This window comes from Cinclus cinclus, chromosome 2 (genome assembly GCF_963662255.1).
Source record: "Cinclus cinclus chromosome 2, bCinCin1.1, whole genome shotgun sequence".
NCBI lineage: Eukaryota > Metazoa > Chordata > Aves > Passeriformes > Cinclidae > Cinclus > Cinclus cinclus.
In genome coordinates this window covers 52784418-52792993 of record NC_085047.1, presented here as the reverse complement: position 1 = coordinate 52792993, position 8576 = coordinate 52784418, and positions in this window count along the sequence as shown.

The following is an 8576-nucleotide window of genomic DNA, read 5'->3' as shown; positions in this document are numbered from 1 at the left end:
TAGATTTTTGCTCTGCTCTGCTGTGTGTTCTTTCAGGTTCAACACACCTCAATTGTTGCACAGCTATCCCAGAATCAGGAAAAGATTCTCCTGGGTTCTGTTTCAGAAGCAGATGTACTGGTTTAATTGTGCAGAGCTATAAAGGGGAATATTCTTGCTCCCTCTCTACGCCTCTTGTGGGGCTTAGAGTCTCCCTCAAGCCAGTTCAGCTCACTAGAATGGCATGATGCTATCTTCTGCATGTCTGCTTTTTTTTTCCCTTTCATTTGAGATCGTTTTCTACCATTCTGGTGATCTAAAATGACTCCCTCCATGGTCCAGCAGGCAAAGGGTGCAGCAGCAAAATGAGGGGTTCCCCTTTTGGTAGCTGTGAACTTACCACAAGTTTGTAGACTGACTTGTCACCTGGAGGCTAGTACACTTTCCAAGGGCAGGAAGAGTAAATTAAAGTTCCTCCTTTAAGTCTATACAAGACCTGAGATCTTGTTGCCCTCTCAAAATGAGACCCTGAAATTACTGAGCTCCATCAAGAAAAATCCAACTCTGGCTGTTGACATGTTCCAGGGACCCCGCTTGATTTTACGAAGTGATGCAACGTGAAATGGGAGGTTTGAGTAGAATGTTTCAGTCATTCCTAGTCGGAAAAAAAGCTGATTGATTCACATTTGATGCAGGCCTGCTTAATTGCCGAGACTGTGTAGAGAACTAAGTGCCTCGAATGTAAACAAAGAGCCTCCCGGATCACCAAGGCTGTCATTCAAACCAGTGTTCTGCTTAGCTTGTCGTGATGTTTCTCTTTGTAGAGTTGCAGAGATACATTTATTTGTATTTCAGTGGAGTCTTAACTTTTGCTATTTCTTCCTAGCCTTGCATTTGCAGGGGTGACCTACAGGAGGTGAAATTCTTCTGTATTACTCAGTGTCCTGACCCAGCTCTCCAAAGACTCAAAACAAAGTATTCTCACAGACTGTGAAAAGAAAATAAAAACAAAAGAAAGAGTCTGGAGAAAGTCTACATGGTAATTCTGCAACACTCTTACCAACGTCAATGTCTGCTTAGGCAGTGCTTTTATAAGTAGAGATTTAAATTTAAAAAAACCCCAAACTTTTGTATATCTGCATAAAAACCTTACTTTTCTGCACCACTTTACTAATACTTCACAAGAGATTTTTTCAAAAGGCAACAATATAAAGAGTCCTCTTTGAAAAACACATGCAAAAAAAATCAAGTTACTAGAAAATGTTCAGTAGTTTACACAAGTTCTTTACTGTTACTATTTTGTATCACAACCCAAAGCACTAGCTATGCAATATCCCTTGATAGGCACTTAGCTTTTATCCTTACAAGCTATTTTTTAACTCACATTTTAATTATCAGTTGGAAAAACAGTAAAAACTTTCTTTTTACTCTTGGGCGTGTCTGTGGATGTGCAATATGTTTTCTGTGACAACTCTAGCAGCTAATATCTCTTAACAGGTTTCAGCAACACTGCAGCATTATCACAAGGCAGGATAACTCTTAAATGAGTAATCCCACAGGTTTAATCTATTTCAGTCAATGTAAAGTACTCAGAGCTCACTGCAGTGAAGTATAAGCAGACATAGAAGATGGCATCAGTTCTGCAGAATTGCATTCAGTAATACATCAATTTGCAATTCTCGAAGATTCTGTGCAGACCCTTCCACTACCACCAATGTTGAGGTTAGGTTTTCACCATGGGAAATAAAATTGTAGCAATATGTATAAGTACAGCTTGTATTTCCAAGCCATGGAATAGTACCAGCCAGTATTTAACTTGAATTCTCTGATAATGTTTAAGGCTCTGGAGACCTATCCATAATTATTTATGTATCTATTGTCCAAGTGTTCCTTGAGTCCACAGTCCTAATGCTAACTGCAAACTAAAAATAGTTGAAATGAAGAGACAGAGAAAGACAGAAGGCTGCAGTGAAATTTCTGTATCTTAGTGTTTATTACTTAAAATAACATCTAACCTTAATTATGATTCGTGTGTGTTTCTTAGGGATGCAGTGGCATGTCTGTAATAGCTCAAGGGGCATGAATTAAAGTAGTGTTCCAGCACTGCTGGAAGCTGCACCCTGCCAGCTGGACCATAAGTTATCTAGTATTCTGGGATAGGGATTCAGAGGTTAAGAATGGGATGCTACCCAGTCGTGCCTACTGCGCTGTCAAACAGCACATCAGGGAGTCTTAAGCACACAAGCCCAAGGGGTCATCAAGGCTCAGGGGAGAAGCTACAGACAAACCTTTGTTTCTTCCTGGGAAAGAAATTATATTTTCATACGACCAAGCATTACTAATAGTTGTGAGATCATAGCTGAGAGGGGTGTGCTAGAATATGATTTCATTTAAGAGATCCATCAGATAAGAAAGTCCTAACTAGCCTCCATTTCCCTCGATGTTTTTTAATCTACTTAATTGTTCGTTCATGGATCTGCTCAACTGCCCTGGCTGCATAATTAGGTATTTCTCTGGTGTAAAAAAGGAATAAGCAAAACTGTTCCAGTCCTACTTGCTGGGCTTAGTCTTCCAAGGACCAGAACACTCTTTGGTGTTCAAGAAGCAGCTGTAAACCAAACAAACATCCTTCCAAAATGGCTTAGCCACAGGTGATCTTTCTTGCCTACATGACCTTAGCTTCCCCTCAGGTGCACCCCTTGGCATCAGTCAGGCTCTGCCTTCCTTGGTTCTTCATGCTATGCTGTCAAGATCACTTTCCTTCATTGGATTTTCATCAATTTGGTGTTTTATCAAAATGAACTTCAATTTCTAGACTGAATCCAAGCCTTTGTTGCTGGCACATTCTATGCAATATTCTTGAAGAATGAGGTGACATGAACTGTGGCATTACCACGTGGTTTTTTGCCATGTTTTGGTGTTTCATCTGAGGTTAGTCTGGAGCTGTATAAGGATCCCATTACAAAACAAAAGGAAATATTGAGTGTCAGCTTTTGGACTGGAGATCAGAAGAGGTGCTTGAACCACAGGATGATGAACAATCATGGAGTTCTGCAAATGGTTTTGGCAAATTCGCTTTTCCTAGTCTCTGGAAAGCTGCCTTCCACATGTGGGACTAATCCTTATGTTCCTATCTTTGTAGAGTAGAGAAAGGTCTAGCTAATTATGTCAAGAACAGGCTTCACCCTGTAGCCACACTACAGCTTTAGTTGCACAGGCTGCCATAAACCACCCACTGCATACTCTCAGTCATCTACTGTCAAACTAGGAAAAAGTTCAAAACCACAAGGAATTTCTAACTCTTTTTGGCTGACTAGTTCTGCCATTTAAGATCTCAACAACAGAACTGCTGATAACTTCCATATCTTGCTGCCAAAAAACCAAAACCATATCCATGGCCATCTTCCAGTTTTTAAGCCAAGTCATACTTTTTGGAAGTGGTAATCAACTGTCAGCTCTCCCTTTGGTTGTTTTACAAGTCTGGCTAGGTTCTCCCCTGGTAGAAGGTTTTGTGATAATGAAAGACAAAATGCAGATGAGGTTAGAACAACTTTTACTGGTTTTCAATCAAACAGTAAAATTCTGGTCTCACAAAAATGTTTTCTGATGTTATGTCTAAGTTTACCATTCTTGACAATTTATTTTTTCAATAAAATGCTTCCTAAGAATAGGAACAGAATGAAAAATAGCCCATTTCTGCAGGAGTACTGCAAGGGCACTACAAAAAGAACAAATACAAAAATTATTCTCATAAAGGAGACAGCAAGTAATTTCATTCCAGTATTTGCTAGAAAGCTAGAAAAGAAGAATGGTTGACTGCACAAGAATATATTAGACTTAAGCAACTTCTGCATACACTATTCATGTTTTCATGTATTACCTCAATTTCCATGACACCTCTGAAATTCTTGCACTCACACTCATATCTGCCTATAGTAATCCCATGGCAGAAGAAATCTGGACCTTTTCAGTTCACTTATCAAACAAATTACTGAAAAAGTCTGTTTACCAAAATGAATAAATAGAGCTAGACAACTTAATAGAGCCATTCATCTTTAAGTATTAAACAAAGAATAAGGAATGTTGTGATTTGTCAGATGCTACAGAAGTACTGCAGAGTGGAGATGTTACTCACCATTTTGTCTACATGTGTGATGTTTGTCTTTCACATACTTGCCAGGGCCTTCCTAAGCCTCATGAGAATCAGGGAAGAGTTAACTTCATATCCTGGACATTCCCTTTTCCAGCAAGTAGAAGAGGATCATGATAGACTCCCAAATGCGGGGTCATTGCTCAGGTGCCCCAGAACAATCATTCAGAGGCAAGAGAATGGGATTTTATCCTACACTGAGAAGACTGAAGGAAGGAAAATTTAGTGTAAGGCTCACTCCATTCCCTGAAACCATGGATGCTCTGCCTCCAGTACTGAAAGGTTTTGAAGAAAGTAGTGAGGGAAGAGTGATCTTGCTGTGTGCACCCTTGCCCATCACAAAGGAATTTCAGGAGTGCCTTGAACAGATCTGCATGGTTACAGGAATCTAATTTCACATGTAATGATTGCTCTGGGTTGTAAAATAATGAAGCATTCTTTCTATTCCTGGCTACCCCTTATTTACTCAAGATTATACAGTAAATCAGTCTAGCCCTAATCTGGAAGATGGGCATGATAATTTAATTACCCTCTAAAAACCTCTACTGAATTTTCCAGTGGTAGGACGAAAGATTTTAATACATTGGAATAGAAGCTCCTCGCTGTGAACAGCAAACATTCACAGGGAATATGAAGTCATTTTGTCAATTACCTGGGACCCCAATTACCCTGCCTGCAGGCTGCACTAAAGGTCCTGGGGTTTTAGCTCTTCTCCTCCTGAGATATTCTCTATCAATGCAAGTATTAGGCTTATAGTTCTGTAGGTGTGCAGTCAACAGCAGGCAATTATACTCCCCACTTCAAATAAGCTTTATTATGCACTGTGATTACTTTGGGGAGAATACTGTCTTTGCTACTAAGTGCAAATCTAATGGATAATATCACTGCACAAGTTTGAGCAATGTGCAAGAGCTTTTATTTTTCCATCAAGCAAGATGTTTGATGTTTGGGGAAAAAATTTGCAGAATGGTCATTCATAAAGCCACTGTTGCACTCAATCAGATACTTAAGAATTAGGAAAATTCAGCAGGAATGTAGACTGATGTTCTCAGCTGTGCCTAGATAGTAATTTACAAGGACCTTAAAAGTGTATTGGGAAATTCCTAGCTCTACAAAAGGTTTGTTCTTTCCATGTTGCTAATGCAGTCTTGTCAACATTTTTACCCCAATTTAATCTGCATTTATATTCACTCAGAGTCAAATCCCATACTAAATGTGACTGTGTCCTGTAGACATTAATTCTTCATTCTCAAACAAGAGGACAGATGAATGTATGCAATGCCCCTAGGATGGCTGTTGTCTTTGTAGTCAGTATCACCATAAAAAACTTCAAAATAAATTGACTCAGGTTTCACAGGTCTTTGTTTGACACAGCAAAAAAACTTGCAGGAAACATTCACTGGATGTAAAGTCAGTGGCAAATATTTACCCTTCATATCTAAGACATAATGTAATTTAAAAAAAATAAATAAAAAGATGTGGTTGTCATATTGCTAGGATGCAAACCTGACATCAAAATGCTATGTGCCCAGTACACCATTTGGTGTTTGATAAGCACCACCAAGTCTGAGGGAACAGACCTTCAAGAAGGGTGTGCAGCATGGAAGTAGTTTCACACAAGAAACTCATGAAATTGCTGGTGTTGAGCCATAGCACAACAGTGCTACCACTATTTTGCTTTCCATTGTGAGGCATTATACATGGACACTGTATTTCAAATATAGCTGTCATTTAGTAGATTGATTACATTAGTGCAAGGCTGCTCAAGTTTTATGATGCCATGGCTTTCTCAACAGCAGGGAACAGTCACTCTTACAGATCTACTACATTTTTGCCAGAATATAAAAGGCTAATGACTTGAAATATGAATGCCACAGTAAGGCCCATGATTAATAGCCAATGAGTAATAAAATCGTTGCTGACAAAATATGTCGAATGACAAGTTTAAATCTTTTCCAATGAAAAGTTTAAATATCCCCTTGGGAAAGGAGTCCTCTGTCTTGTTTCCAGTGCTGCAGAGGCATTTTATTCAATTGCTTCTCAGGGAAGTGTTGTGAAGCAGTTTCCAGCACATGGACAAGAACCAAGACTTCCCATTCTCAAACACATTTTTCTGTTTGAAGGGAGGGTGTGTACCTCTCCACTTTTCTGTGTCCTCAGGAGTTCTGCACTCCTTGCTGAACAGTGGCCCAACAGATTTCAATGCCCTCATGCTGGAGCTTTCCATAGCTCAGTGACTGTTTCAGAAAAGAGGCACTACAAATTAAATTCCTTTAAGCTAACCTGGATCCAAAATCTGTCTGCTCCGTTTTGTTGTGGCCATTATGTTGCTGTGGTGACACAGCCACTACTTCCTTATTTCCTCCGATGATGATCTGGTGCTCACTCTCCTACAAATACCAAGCACCACCTCTTATGCCCAACAGCTTTCAACTGAGGGGCTAAGGCAGGCAAGGAGAGCCGCTCTAATTCATGAAAGCTGAAAAAAAAAAAAGGAATTTTACACTTACGTTGTGGAAATGAGATCTATTCCCCAACTCTTCACTAAGAGGGAAAATTAATTGGTAAACTGATGTTTTGTAGCATAAAACTAAATGCCACAGAATAACTGGTTACTGCTGCTAGAGAAAACTAGATTGGGAGTATCATGGGAAAATAGTGAACTAGAAAATTTTTTCTAAAATATGCTCATTTTTTCATCCCCTGAATTATGTGGTAGTTGTTTAGAGTTGTCAGTCCTAAGACTTGTATTCACAAGATACACAGTACAATACCCCAGTAAATAGCACCAACCCGCTGTAAATACCAAATTACATTAAAGAAACCTGAAGGGAGATGTTGCTTCAGCCAAGAAGAATGTGGGCCAGGTGACAGGCTCCAGTTTTTGGAGTGGCTGCCCCCACCAGAAGAGTCCTGACACTGTCTGTCACATAGTCAGCCAGAACACATCCCCCTAAGCCAAGGAAAAGATTGGACCTGACATCCAGAGACCAGAGAGTAACACCACCACACCCTGGCCCCTACCCTCACTCTCTTCACATTATCATCCTTGACCTAAAACCATCCCAGCTGTAGACCCAGCTGGGCTACAAGGGAAAAAGAGCAACCTATTCTTCTAGAACTTTTGAGAATTCAGCTTACTAACATCACTCATCTCCAGGGCACGATACAAGAGGGTACAACAAGCACAAAGTGCCTGGCCCTCATATTCACTGTCAATGTCTCTTCCAGCAAAGCCCGACAAGGCTGCACCCACAATCCAGTCAGTCCCACTGCAAGCAGCCCACACAGGCATTACTGCTGGTTCCTCCTTCATTTCAGGACACCTCTGCAATGACTGTCACTATTTTTACTGACCCAAAGCCCACAGCTGCTGCTCTCTCCCCATGGGGATTGCTGAGTCCTTATTTCCCTCAACTTCTGCCTCTCCACCTGCATTTTCCATCACCTGGAGGCTGCCAGGCCAGAGAGAAAATATCTCACATATGCTGATGAAGCCTTCATCAATGTTATCTAAAGCCTCAGAGGAAAAGGACAGCCCTATCCAAATGCCAACAGTGGCACAGCAGGCCCTTGCCCATTCACATCACAAGTGCTATTCTTCTACAGAGCTCTGCTCCCCAGAACTTCCCCATACAGCCTTCAAAATCCAAGCAAAACAAAAAACCTTTAAAAATATGCCAGCTAGGACACAGATTCCTGCTGACTCCTTAATACCTACAACCTAGTTTTCCAGCACTACTGGGCTGCTGGTGGGCCCACACACAAGCTCATGTCGATACAGGCTGATGTACAAACTGAATTAGACACACTGCCCTTAATGCAGCAAAGAGTAACAGAGCAGTGGTGGTGCTGCAGAATGTATTGAAGATTAAGCATCTTTGCCTGGGACCTGGTATTTTGCACAGTGTTATGATGTTATGCACACCAAGACAGAGATGCCCAGACCACATCATATTTTCTCTCTCATAAGAGCTTAAGAACTCTGGCTTCCCTAAATGTACATGCAGAATTTGAGGAAACACAAGCCTTTGATGTGTGTGGGGAGATGTAATGCATTTAGGCAGAATATTTTAATTATGTGAATTACAACAGGACAGCCTGCTCTTTTTAGCATGCTGAGTCATTTCCACTTGGACTCTGCAAACATGGACCCTTGCACTGAGTGTTTAAGTATTTGGAATAAACAATTAACGTTGTGCTCCATCTTTCGCAAGCATTGTGCAGAATAAAGAAATCTCTTATTTTCTTCTCTCTTCTGCTTGTTAGTGCCTCCTTTGGGAGAGACCGGAGCTAGTTGGGCACTCCAGTTTGAGATTCACAGTGCCAAGGGCCAGTTTGCTGAAGCTATCTCACTCAGTTCCCAGGGATTGACTTCTGAGCCTTCTCTGAAGCTTTCAGTTGCCATCCAGTCTCATTTGTGTACAAAATACGGAGAGATGAATCA